Consider the following 13,782-nt stretch of genomic DNA (forward strand, 5'->3'; position numbering starts at 1 on the left):
CCACCACCCGACCCCGGTCCTACGGTTCCGCAGACTTCCACTAACGCCTGCAGATGGCCACCACCGTCTGCTGACCTTGCTGACTGTGCCTGGGCTCCGACCCAGACACACACAGTCTCTCCACTTCAACCTCCAAAACTCTACTCCTTTTCAGCTCCTGAACTTGACCGACTAACTTTTCCCGCCTCCAGGCCTGTGAACTCCTCGGTGGGTGGGGCCAACCACCTGGCTCCGCCCCACCTGGTGTGGACATCAGACCCTGGAGGAGGCAACAAGGGTTTTGTTTGACTGGTGTTCCTGACCAGGGGAGGGGGTGTGTGTGTGTATGAGATGTTATTCTCTGACCCCTGGGGTCCAGGGCGTCACACATGCGCACATCGCTCTGCCATGGGGAGGGCAGAGCAAAGTACAGTAATGCGCGGATGTGGGGAAAGGTTAAAGCAAGCTCGCGCTTGCACACTACAATACTTTGCTCTGCCCTCAGCATGGCAGAGAGAAATGTGCGTGCGCAGGAGCACAATGAATAACGTAAGATGTGTCATCCTCACGAAGCAGGAAGGACGGCGATAGCAAGGATAGAGGAGGCGCCAGACCGACACCAGCTACGCCAATCGGACCGGAACGTATCGGACCGTCCCGCAGGTGAGTAGGTGACAGGTTTCCTGTAATCTCTGAGAGTCTGTTTGCCAATACTAGAAAAGGTCACTTTTCCTCTAGCCTACATTCCTATAATGAGTATTTGGAGAGTTTTTGATGTTGCAGCATTTATGCAACTATAATGTAAATTACTGTATTTTTCGGACTATAAGACGCACCCTGGTTTTAGAGGAAAATAAAATTTTAAGCAAAAAATGTGGTCATGACACACTGTTATGGGGTGAGGATCTGCTGCTGACACTGTTATGGGGGTAATGTCCCCAAATTCTCTACTAAGGTACCCCAGCCCAGTAATGATCCTCCTGCCTTGTATATGTCCCTCATCCTGGTATAGCCCCCATCCTGCTATATACCGTCATCCTGGCATATGGCCGCATCCTGCTATATACTGGCATATGGCCCCATCCAGCTATAAACCCCCATCCTGCTCATATACCCCCATCCTGCTCATATACCCCCATCCTGCTCATATACCCCCATCCTGCTCATAATATACCCTCATCCTGCTCATAATATACCCTCATCCTGCTCATAATATACCCTCATCCTGCTCATAATATACCCCCATCCTGCACATAATATACCCCCATCCTGCACATAATATATCCTCATATTTGGTGAGTTTTTCAGCTCAGAACTTACGACTAGAAGCCAAAAACAGGAGTGGGTGATAAATACAGAAGTGCTGCCCGTGTTTTATTAGACTTTTCCTCTGAGGCCTAAGACACACGGTGAGAAAATCGGTGCGAGTGGAAAGCGATAAGAAAAGTATGCTGCGATCCTGTTTCACTCACACCCATACCCAAGTCTATGGGGTGAGAGAAACAGTGCATCTCCCCTCCCAGCGCCAGCCCCCCTCTGTCCGCAACTGTGGTCTGATCGCACGATCAGACCACAGTCGCATGACACTCGCAGGACACTCAGCTCCCACTGTGCTACGAGCGTGTGCCGAGTGTCATGCGAGCACTCGCACAAATCCCCATGTAGCCTCGGCTTCATTGTTCCACTCCCTGTTTTGTCCACAAATACTGAGGTAAAATACTCCCAAAATACTGAATGTGTGCACGTGGCCTTAAGCTTCTTTTAGAGTTGTTTTTTCTTTATCTATCTGGTTACCAGTGTTCAACAAAACATAAGTCACAAGGCGAAACACAGAGATAAGAAATACATATTCTTTTTGTATAAAGTATTACTTTAATGAGCCGAGCCCTCAGGGCGTCTGTGCACAATAACACTTCTGCTCCACAGAAGTAAGAAAGAGATTTGCTGTGATGAGCAATAGCAGTTGGATGGAAAGTAATGATTGCCCCACAGTTGTGCTCCGTCTGGGTCTGCTCCGGCTATAATTAAACCCAGTCTGTGGCTGGTTGCCATCGCTGTCACTCCCTTATTATTTGGAAAACCACCTGTTACCAGGAAGATTAGCGCGGCTGTGCGGTGCAGATAAGTGAGCTTTAAGTATCTTTCTTTTCAGTGGAGGGCATTGTCATCGAGATCACGTTTAGCAATAGGCACCATAATTAGGAAAATTAGTGCTTACAAAACAACTGTTTACAGACTCGCCTTACATTGCTGAATAGGAAACCAAAATATATCATTGAGGCTGCTGTACCCTCGCCTAGAATGGTATTTTAAGGGACAAGGACAAAGCATTTCTGAAGCTCCATAATCAGAAGCTGATTCTAAAATTAAGTGGAATTATAATATTTTATAAAACTTATTAACACCCTGTGTTTGTCTTATTTTAGAGCATACTCTTTTATTCAGTGCAGATAACAAGAACAATAGATCATATGTGTAACTTGTATAGCAGCAAAGGGGCCCTGTAAGGAAGCGGGTCACTGCCACCTACAAAAAACAGTGCAATGTTTCCCCAAAAATAAGACAGGGTCTTATATTATTTTTTGCTCCGAATGATGCATTAGGGCTTATGTTTAGTGGAATTCTCATTTTTTTCCCATGAAAAACAATCCACATTTATTTTTGAATAAAAATAATCAACATTTATTCAAATATAATCATGTCATCACATTCTGGAACATCAACATTGTAACCAGTGATACTAGGATGTCAGTTCTCTCACCTGCATAGCCGTCCTGCAGTGGCTGCCCCATCCTTGGTTCATGCTGCTGTCTCTCAGGGTCTACACACGTCACATAGACCTCCTGGGAACGCCTGTAGGATGCGCGCGTGGCCACACCACTTTTATTAAAGGGCCAGTGTTCACTGACTCAGAAGTGGCTCTCAAGTCAGCTGAGATGTTTCAGATATTTAAGGTACTTTCATCTGTAGATAGGTGCCTGAGCAATGAGTTCCTAACATTGCTAGTTCTCAGGTCCCATTGTGCTGCTGACATTATGCTGTGTTCTGCTGTTGATTTGAATCTGTGTCTCTGCAGTGCTAGTCTGTTGCTGCAACCATTCACACTTGCCGGCTAGCACAATATCCACTGCTGCAAGTATCCAATTCAGCCGCCTACCAGGATACCCGCTGCCACAAATATCCTCAAAGCCTGCTGCTACCTCATCCATCCATACCGAATCTACGACTCTGGCTGCAGCTGCTGTTCCTGTATTCAGAGACCATACCCTGAGGCCACCCATCACAACATCAGTCTTCCTGAGTGGCACCCAGTCTCACACCTGCAGCGCACCACCCTCACCATTAGAGGCTCTGGGGAAAACTAGGTATGGGCCCGTAGTCAAGTCCATCTGGGTTTTCTGTGTACTGTGGCCCAGTGAGTCTGCTAATCCCTTGCTCGCCTTGCGAGCATAACAGTTTGCCCAGGCAATGGCCCCCGCTGGCTCCAATGCTGTCCAATTGTTCAGAGTACAACAGTAGCTTGTCCGCCAACATTAGACACAGACCCAGATGCTGGCCTTTATGATATCAGCGAATGCTCTCCTGAACAGCTGTAAGCCGCCAACACTCCGTCTCCCGCTCAGGTTGCTGTAGCAGATTTGGTGGTCAGTTCCACCTCAGCCTCCAGATTCCGTCTCTTGGCTCCTCCTCAGTTTAATGGGGATCCGGTCTTCTTAGTGACATTCCTCAAAGTGTTCAACGAGCTGGGTCTGGTCTCTTTGATAGAACTCTCGCTGCTTAGACTCCACCAAGACTTCACCATAGGCCATTATGCTGTCTAATTCTGCACCATGTCCTCTGAACTGAGCTGGAATAATGAAGCGCAGGTGGCTATCTTTTGGGAAGGATTGTCTAGAAAAATAAAGGATGAGCGGGTAGATGTGCCATATTCCCTGGACGACCTAGTATCACTGGCTATCTTCGGTTCCAAGAACGATCAAGAGATATGAACTGGGAGAAGAGGTCGTTGAGCCTGTCTTCTTCATTTCAGAGGTCTTCAAAGCGCTGCGGAATATGTTGGTGCTATAGAAATAAAACTTATTATTATTATTATAGAGGTCCATTATGCTGCTACCTGCAGCTTTCACGGCTTCCTCGGAGCTTTTGGATGTAGGTCAAGTGCATCTGGCAATTCGTCACCATGAAGGCCCAAGAACCGCTGAGGAGTGCTTCTACTGCAGAATTTCCATCCACCTGATCGGCTTCTGTTCCAATAAGCCGGGAAATTGCCATGCCTAGGGTCAGTAGAAGAGGCTACCCTAGGTCAGAGCAAGTCCTCTTCACCTCTATGTTTGACTGTGTCCATTACCAGTGGCTATTCCTGGTTCTCCCAATCAACCATATTGGACTCTGGTGTGGACGGGAATTTCATACATGTAGTAGCTAAGTATCGGATTCCTGTTCGTCATCTGAAAACTCCCATTACAGTGCTGTCGGTGGATAGAAAGCCTCTGGCCGAGCCCATCCAGTTCGTCACTGAGAAAGTTGAACTTCATGTGGGAATGCTGTATACAGGGAAAATCGCCCTCCACATTTTACTGGGAATGTCGCATCTGCGGGTCTACCATGGCTTTGGGAGCATGAACCAGTACTGAACTGGATATCTGGAGACGTGTTCGGGTAGGGTCACTGCTGTCATGAAAGCTGTTTTGTTTTCCTGCAACCTGCTCAGCCGCCTATAAGACTCTCTAACCTCTCAGGTCTGTAGTCTGCCTTCTGGGCCTATGCGGACATCTTTGACAAGAAATAGGCCGAGACACTGCCACCACACAGACAGTATGACTGCCCTATTGACTTAAGGGTGCTTTACACGCTGCGACATCGCTAGCGATCTCGTTAGCGATGTAACACGCCAGATCGCACATATAATTTGCCGAGATCGCACATGTTACCGGTGCTAAAAAAAAAAAAAAAAAAAAAAAAAAAAAGACCTATGTGCGATTTCGGCAAATGTTATCTGCGATCTGGCGTGTCACATCGCTAATGAGATCGCTAGCGATGTCGCAGCGTGTAAAGCACCCTTTACTCCCTGGGTCTACTCCTCCCCGCAGTCATAGTTATCCTCTGTCTCAGCTGAGACCCAAGCTATGTCCGAGTACATAAAGTAGAATCTGGCAAGAGGTTTCATGCGAATGTCTTCCTCTCCAGCCGGAGATGGTTTATTCTTTGTCAAGAAAAAGGACGGGTCCCTGTGGCTTTATATTGACTACAGCGATCTCAACCTAATCATTGTCAAGAACAAATATCTGCATCCACTTATACCGTAAATATTCTACCGACTCCGAGGTTCCAGGATTTTCTCTGAGCTCAACCTCCATGGTGCGTACAATTTGGTCCGGATACAGTCTGGCAAAGAATGGAAGATGACCTTCAACACCCTTGATGGCCACTATAAGTATCTGGTAGTGCCCTTCGTTCTCAGCAATGCCCCGATGGTCATACAGGAGTTCGTCAATGACATATTCCAAGGTCTGCTCTACAGTACGCATGTGTGGTGGTATACCTGGATGACATTCTTGTATTCTCACAAGACCTGCCTACACACAGTAGGAATGTTCGTCAGGTGCTGCAGAGGTTAAGAGACAACCGTGTATATGCCAAAAACGAGAAGTGTCTCTTTGAGCAGTCCTCTGTGCCTTTCTTAGACTACATTATTCTAGATACCAGCCTAAAGGGCACTTTACACGCTGTGACGTCGCTAGTGTTCGCACCCGCCCCGTCGTTTGCGCGTCACAGGCAAATCGCTGCCCGTGGCAGACAAAATCGGTATTGCGCGTCACACATACTTACCTTTCTAGCGACGTCACTGTGGGTGGCGAACAACCTCTTTTTAAAGGAGGAGATTCGTGCGCCGTCCCAGCGACGTCACTCAGCAGCCCACCAATAGTAGCGGAGGGGCGGAGACCAGCCGCATTAATGACACGCCCACCTCGTTGCCGCCAGGACGCAGGTACGTTGTTGTTTGTTGTTCCCAGGGTGTCACACATAGTGATGTGTGCTGCCTCAGGAACGACGAACAACCTGCGTCCAGCACCAGCAACGACATTTGGGAAATGAACGACGTGTCAACGATCAACGATAAGGTGAGTATTTTTGATCGTTAGAGGTCGCTCGTAGGTGTCACACTCAACGACGTCGCTAACGAGGATGGATGTGCGTCACGAATTCCATGACCCCTGACAATATCGCATTAGCGATGTCGTTGCACGTGAAGCGGCCTTAAGGATGGATCTGGACAATCTGTCAGTGGTACTGAAGTGGCCTTGTCCGGACGGTCTGAAAGCAATCCAGCGGTTCCTCGGCTTTGCCAATTATTATAGGCAGTTCATCCAACAGTTCTCATCCCTGGTGTTCCCATCTCGCCATTGACACACAAAGGGGTGAATCCGAAAGCATGGACCCCAGAAGCAGAAGACGCCTTTATCTCCCTTAAGCAGGCCTTCTTTTCGACCCTGCCACTGCATACACTAGAGACTAGCAAGCAGTTTATCTTGGAGGTAGATGCTTCATCCTATGGTGCCGGTGAAGTGCTCCCACAGAAGTTGGCTACAGGTAGGACTTTAACTTGCGGATTCTTTTCCAGGGCCTTCTTTCTGACTGAACAAAACGACTTGATTAGCAACATAGAATTGCTGCTGATCAAATTAGCATTGGCGATACCTTCTGGAGAGAGTGGTGCATCACCGAACACAAGAACCTGGCATATCTCCAGTCAACCCAGAGGTTGAACCCACACCAAGCCCAGTGTTTCCGCCCAGCTGAGAAAAACGTCAAGGCAGATGCGCTGTTGCAGTCATTTCTGTTGTCTAATCAAGAGGAGGAGCCTCAGCACATATCGAACCTTCCAGGATGGTGACCATGGCTCCTATTGACTTGTTCCAGGTTCCTCCTAGTAAAATGTTCGTTGCTACAGCAAACAGGAAGTGAGATCTTCAATTGGGTCATTCCTTCAGACTGGCTGGCTGGCCATGCTTTTCAGAAGATGTACTTGCAGCTGATTTCTCGGCATTATTGGTGCCCTACGCTGTGACAAGATGTCCTGGAGTTTGTTTCGGCCTGTCCCTCATGTGATCGTAACAAGACCCCAAAAAAGCTTCCTGCTGGGTAACTGCTTTTTTTGCTGGTGCCATATGCCCCTTGGCCGCATATTAGGATGGACTTTATGACCCACCTGCTGAAGTCCTCTGGTTGCATCTCCATCTGGGTGGTGGTTGACAGATTTTCAAAAATGGCCCATTTCACGCTGCTGACCGATTTCCCCTCTGAGTCAGTGCTCGCTGAGCACTTCATCCAGCTCATTTTTCGGCTGCATGGTATTACACTCCACATCGTGTCCGACAGAGGTGTCCAGTTTACCTCTCGATTCTGTTGGGCCACCTGCAAGCTGCTGGATGTCAACTTGGACTTCTCATCGGCCAACCATCCACAGTCTAATGGCCAAGTGGAACAGGTTAATAATTTCCTGATGAACTTCCTGCAACACTTCATCAGCGAGCATCACAGTGACCGGGTCAAGTTCCTTCCTTAGATGGAATTGTCATAAAACAATCACGTGAGTGTATCCTCCGCTAAGGGGTACTTTACACGCTGCAATATCGCTACCGATATATCGTCGGGGTCACGTCGTTAATGACGCATATCCAGCGCCGGTAACGACATCGCAGCGTGTGACAGAAATGAGCGATCAACGATCGCAAAAACGTGAAAAATCGTTGCTCGTTATCATTGCCCCTAAAATGCCATTCCCAGTGGCGCTCATCTCCGGCAATCTTGCGGTCAATTAACTTGTCAAGATATTCTCCATTATCTGGGTGGAGACCAAGTCTTCCCTGGAGCAGTCCTCCATCCGTATTAAGAGGCATGTGGACAAGAGATGCCTAGTCCCTTCTTCGTTCCGGCCCGGAGACAAGGATGGCTCTCTTCCAGATACTGTATTATTTCCTGTAAGGTCCGGACAGTCGTCGCACAGGAGGATATCATGGGAAGGTGGAGTCCATAGATTGAAGCGGGCTAATGGTAAGGCCTAAGACACACGGTATGAAAATCGGAGACAGTGGAATGCGATAAAACATCGCATTCCACTCGGACCAATATTACCCTATGTGCCAGCACCCATGAGCTATAATTTTTTCAGCCCTAATAGGACCAAGAAAATAGTCGCAGCATGCTGCTGGTGCAATACGATCCTTGTTTCTCTCGCACCCATTCAAGTCTATGAAGCGAGAGAAAAATTGTATTGCACTAGCAGTACACCGGTGTACTGCGAGTGCAGAGCGAAAATGGCAATAGCCGGCAACAGAGGAGAGAGGGAGATAAATCTCTCTCCCCCCCGCAGCACCGGCCCACCCCTCCTCAGAGCCGTCCCGCGCCCCGCAGCTGTGGTCTGATCGCAGTGTGTGACACCCCGGGAATGATGAACAGATCTTACCTGCGTCCTGCGGCTCCCGGTCAGCAATGTGGAAGGAAAGAGGTGGGCGGGATGTTTGCGTCCCGCTCATCTCCGTCCCTCCGCTTCTATTGGCCGGCTGCCGCGTGACGTCGATGTGACGCCGAACGTCCCTCCCACTCCAGGAAGTGGACGTTCGCCACCCACATCGAGGTCGTATGGACGGGTAAGTACGTGTGACGGGGTGAACGTGCCGCACATACGATGGGGGCGGTTACGATCGCATACGATATCGTATGCAGAATCGTAACATGTAAAGCAGGCTTTAGGATTAGAAATTGAGCTGACTACTGGGTTACCACTCTGTTAGATCCACAGTACAAGAGTAAATTTAGAAAGATGCTTCCTTCCCTGGAAAGGGACATGTGGTTGCTGCAGTATCGAAACAAGCTTGTAGACCATCTTAAGACTAGTTTTCCACAGAACAGCAGTGAAGCACACAGTGTGTATCGCAGTTCTAAAATTTATACCACCGGAACGTCCTGTCGTCATTGCAAAAACAATAGTGTGCTGACCCCGTGCCAGCAGCCGCCACTGGTTGGATCCGGACCTTCTGGGGGGTGGCTTGAGGGTCTCCGGACTCGGGGGTCTCGCGGACACGCCGAATAAAAGTGGGGACGTAGATATACGGGCTAGGCCGTATTAAGTTCGTGATGCCAACCCCACACGTGACGCCACACCACCGCTGCTGTTGTTAGGCACCCGGGGGAGATGTAGTGGCAGCTGGATGTTAACTCCTCCGTGGGTAGGGATGGTTGCCCTGGGACCCAGTGTCTTTGTGCAAGGTATAGCGATGGCAAGGGCCGGCGCGCCCGAACGTGCAGGGGAACGTTTGGTTACTCACATTAAATGAATCACACGAGTCTTTTGGTAAACCAAGGTGCTGGTGGCCGGTTGCATTCAGGTCCCCCACCCAGACTGGTGGTCACTATCCTTTTCCTCTGCACTTGTTTTGTGTATGGTGGACTACTTGGTCTGGAACTCAGGAGTCCGCTCCCGGCTGGATGTGGCCTAAGGAGCCGTGCCCGCAGACGCTGGCCCGTGGGATCTATGGGCCCTGGCGGTGACCTCCTATCCCTTTCGGTGGGCTGTTGTCTTCTCTTAGGGACTTTGGGTGGGACAGGACCTATAATCCTGGCCTCAATCGGTTAATTAGCTAGGCCGCTGGTTTCGGTCCTGGCTTCAGGGTCCGAGTATCCCCTCTGTGCTACGGTTTCCGGGTCGGTTCTGCGTGTCGGTACCGGCGGGCTCCAACCCTGTCCCGGGCCACCTCGGTTCTGCCGAGCCGTCTTCCCGTCTCCTGCTGACGGAGACCACCGTCTTCCACCTAGCCAGAGGCACCAAGGCTCCAACCCTGGCACCATTCAACTTGAACTTTCTCTGCTGGAGCTACACCTAGCTCTAGCCCACACTCCTCTTCACTTGAACTACTAAGCTGATCTGCTTGTTTTCCCACCCCGAGCTGTCTAGACCCCTGGGAGGGCGTGTCCAACCACCTGATCCCGCCCACTGGTGTGTCTATCTTTCCCTAAGGGGGGTGACTAGGGTTTCAGGTCAGCTGTGTGTTTCCAAAGTGAGAGAAGGGTGTTTTGCGGGGGCCTATTTGTGACTACCTGGTTTTGCCAGGGCGTCACATTAGCAGCAGAAGCAGTTCAAGTGGCAGAAGCAATTTCTGTGACGTTTGGCAACATTATTTTAGACCATTTTAGACCACCAGCAGAACAGAGTAGAATTCTGACACATAATAAACGACTGGAGAGGATGGTGCAGGAGTATCTAGAGATCAATATCTATGCCATAAGGGGGGATTTGACCCTTTTCCATTTTGATCTTCAAAAATGGAATAGTGGCCTGTGCTTGCCAGACACGATTTGGAAGTTTTGGCCTGCCTGTAAGCCAGCGATCTCTCAGAAGGTGTATTCAATGCTGCTGGTGGTGTACTGATAGGCTTATCTAACTTTCACAAAGATGAGCAAGTAATGGATGTCTAATGACTTTGCCATCCCAATCCCAGACTGCGCAGATTAGGCGATGGTGTCCTGTCAAGGGTCTGAGAGCACCAGCCTTATAAATAATAAATAAATCTTTATTTTTATATAGCGCTAACATATTCCGCAGCGCTTTACATACATCAGGAATGCTGTTCCCATTGGAGCTCACAATCTAAATTCCCCATCTGTATGTCTTTGGAGTGTGGGAGGAAATCGGAGTACCCGGAGGAAACCCACGCAAACACAGGGAGAACATACAAACTCCTTGCAGATGTTGTCCTTGGTCGGATTTGAACCCAGGACCCCAGCGCTGCGAGAATGCAGTGCTAACCACTGAGCCACCGTGCCACCATATGCCTGTTTGTCATCTTGCAGTCTTTGGTGAAAGTAGAAATACTGGTTCAAGCCTTGTTACAGGGCCAGCCCTACGCATTCATGTTGCGGCATTCAACTATTTGTAGTCTGTGCCAATTGTTGCCACTTTTCCTGTTGTGTGACCTTAATTTTTGGAATTGTAGATGTGTCGCCACTGCAGCGGTCGAACAGCTCAGATCCGGGGGTCTGCTGTGGCTCGAGGGTCTCTGGACCTGGGGGCTTACGGCCACTTCAAATGAAAAAAAGGGGGGAATTTACAGGGAATAATAGTTTGTGATGCCACCCATAGTTCGCGGTAAGGTGAGTCCCGCTGCTGCCAATGGGAGTAACCGGGGAGATGGACTGGGGGCAGCCAGATGTTTCCCTCCATGGGTAGGGGAGACCCTGGGACTCTGGATGGTGGTGTTGGGGAGCGGGGTGCGAATTGGAAGCAGGGGAGGACGATGTACTCACTCAGGCAGTGTTGGTGATGATGTGGCTGTGTGACGCCCTGGGCAAGCCAGGGGTCACAGGTCATCCCACCACCACACCCTACACCCCAGTTAGGAACACCAAGGCTACCAAAATCCTTGTTGCCTTCCTCCAGGGGCTGATGTTCACACCAGGGGGTGGGCCAGGCGGTTGGCTCCGCCCACCGAGGAGTTCACAGCCCTGGAGGCGGGAAGAACCAGGCAGTTAAGAGTTTGGAGGGAGAAGTGGAAAGATGAGTTTAGGGGAGTGAAGCAGAAGGAAGTAGTAGTGGAGCTAAAGAGGAAAGCTGAAGTAACAGAAAAGGAGTAAATGTGAGACTAGTAAAGCCTGAAGTTGGTCCGGCTGTGTGCCCCGGACAGTGACAGCAAGGTCAGCAGACGGCGGTGACAGTCTGCAGGGGGACTGCTCGGAGGTTGCTGGAAGGACCGCGGACGGGTAGTGGCCCAGCGGTCTGGAGCAGTATACGAAGAACAGTCAGCACCAGGGCAGGGGCCTTTCGGATCCCGGCAAGGCTAGGAGTCGCCATATTTTGCCAAATCCGTCAGTGAAGGGGACGTCTGTCTCCAAACAACCAAGTCCCGATTGAAGGCAACAGTCCGACCGTAACGGAGAGACACTGCCACCGTCAGGGCACCAGTTTCTCAGGGCCAGCGCATGCGGGCAAAGTAGGGCTCCTCCGGCCCATATCCAAGCCGGGGAGCGGGTTACCGGTGGGAACCCATCGCTACCAACACAGAAACATCAGGTGCAGGAAAAGGGACATCACCGTCACCTACTGGGGAAAGCAAGTGCAGCCATCCGTGGGAACCGTCTTTCCAGCCGTGTGTTTTACCAAGAACTGTGTCATCGTCTCAGGCTGAGTTAGTACCACAGTGCCGCAAGGCACAGCGCTGCCCCCGTGTCCCTGCGCCCACCAAGCCCTGCATCACCCACCTCATCACTGGGCCCCGGGATCACCAACCCCTACCCACGGAGGGGCAAAACAACAACTGGCTGCTCCATACCATCCCTCCCGGGATCCCCATACAGAGCAGCGGTGGTGTCAATAAATCACCACAACCGTGGGTGGCGTCACGGACAATAAACAATCCCCACACCCAACAACCCCCTTTCACTCACGGGCGAGGAGCGCCGCTCGAGTCCCCGGGATCCGGCCCTTCGCTCGAGCCACCGAGCAGCGGCAGCAGCAGGCCGCAGCAGCCGCAGCGGCAGCCGGACCCGAGCAGCAGTAGGGAGAGCGCGGCGTCCCCTCCTCGGCCCGCGACAGCTGCAAAGCAGACTCTGACAACAAGATGAACCAAGTCTCTAGATGCCGTTGCCCTCTTGGAGGAGCCTGTCCGGGTATTCGTCCCCTATAGTACTGCCAGGTGGTCCGGAGACTGCCTCCGTGCACAATAATTGAAGTGTTCTAGTGGCCCATTGGCATAAGTTGTCCGGGCCCCGCTCCCTACTGTTTGTAGTGGAGCTGTGCTCTCAAGGGCTCATGCTTGGGATTTCAGTGGGCTGCTTGGCTTGGAAAGCCCTATCCCCTCGTTGCGCTAGTGCCCCTGATCTCTGTGCTTCTTGGGGACAGTCCATAAAGTCACTATCCTCCGCAGGTTAATTGCTGGGTTGCCTGAAGCTACTCCACGACCTAGGGTCCAGTACCCCACCGTGATTACGGTCCTGAACCGGTTATTAGACTCAGATGCCTCCCGTCCTCCAAGACCGGGTCCAGGCACCCAGCCTCAATAAATTAACCAACAATGTGCCACATTGTTGCTACACTGTTCAGCTGTATGTGTTTTGCAGTATCCTGTATTAAATCTGTGACCTAACCTTGTGCGACCTCTAGTGGCTGATTTTGGTACAACCTATTCAGATATATTTACATTCATGCTATTTTGCAGTGTGCCACTTTCAATCACTTTTGGTCTCCCAATAATTACATCTTCCTTGTAGCCAAGACTTTGGCGTGATATTTTATCCTGACACGCATAGCTGCCCTGTTTTTTGTCTGTGTTATTGATTTTATTTTCACTCTTTGCACTAACTGTGTCCTTGTATCGCATTGCTTAATAAAACAAATTTTGGATGTTTTGTAAATCTTTTGGCACGTAGCCTTTATTTACTGATTTACGGTACTTACAAATAGAGTCTATTGTATAAATTATACCCAGCCTCAATACCCTGCGACTGGGTCTCCGACTCCTCCTAGCTCCTCACTACTCGAGGGCTACCATTCCTCTTCCTTTACTTCCTCTCCCTTTGCTCCCCTGGGTCCAGCTACTCTGTCACCTCCCACCTGTCTGCCTGACCCCTAGGTGGGCAGCCCACTGGTGTGTCTGGCAGGGTGTGGTGTGAGGTGTGGTTGGGATTTGGATGCTGATGGAGGCAGCACTATAGGTTGGGAACACAGAACCATGGGGGACTGAGTCCTGCACTAAGAGATAAAGAGCGTGCAGTATCCTGTGATGACCTGACTAGTCCTGGGGCGTCACA

General features: G+C 50.4%; 1 protein-coding gene across 6 annotated transcripts in view; it reads left to right on the forward strand.

Moving 5' to 3' along the window:
- The window catches only part of DUSP26 (dual specificity phosphatase 26), a 60,162-nt gene that overhangs the window by 18,868 nt on the left and 27,512 nt on the right, over nucleotides 1–13,782 (forward strand). Inside the window, exon 1 of one of the 6 annotated variants that reach the window (XM_075346125.1) lies at nucleotides 2,070–2,104. The exons of the other annotated variants lie outside the window; for them this stretch is intronic. The gene's annotated coding sequence lies outside the window, so the exon portion shown is untranslated. Of the gene's footprint in view, nucleotides 1–2,069; nucleotides 2,105–13,782 lie in introns of those variants that run through there. 6 annotated transcript variants of the gene reach the window in all.

Source organism: Anomaloglossus baeobatrachus, chromosome 4, assembly GCF_048569485.1.
Source record: "Anomaloglossus baeobatrachus isolate aAnoBae1 chromosome 4, aAnoBae1.hap1, whole genome shotgun sequence".
NCBI lineage: Eukaryota > Metazoa > Chordata > Amphibia > Anura > Aromobatidae > Anomaloglossus > Anomaloglossus baeobatrachus.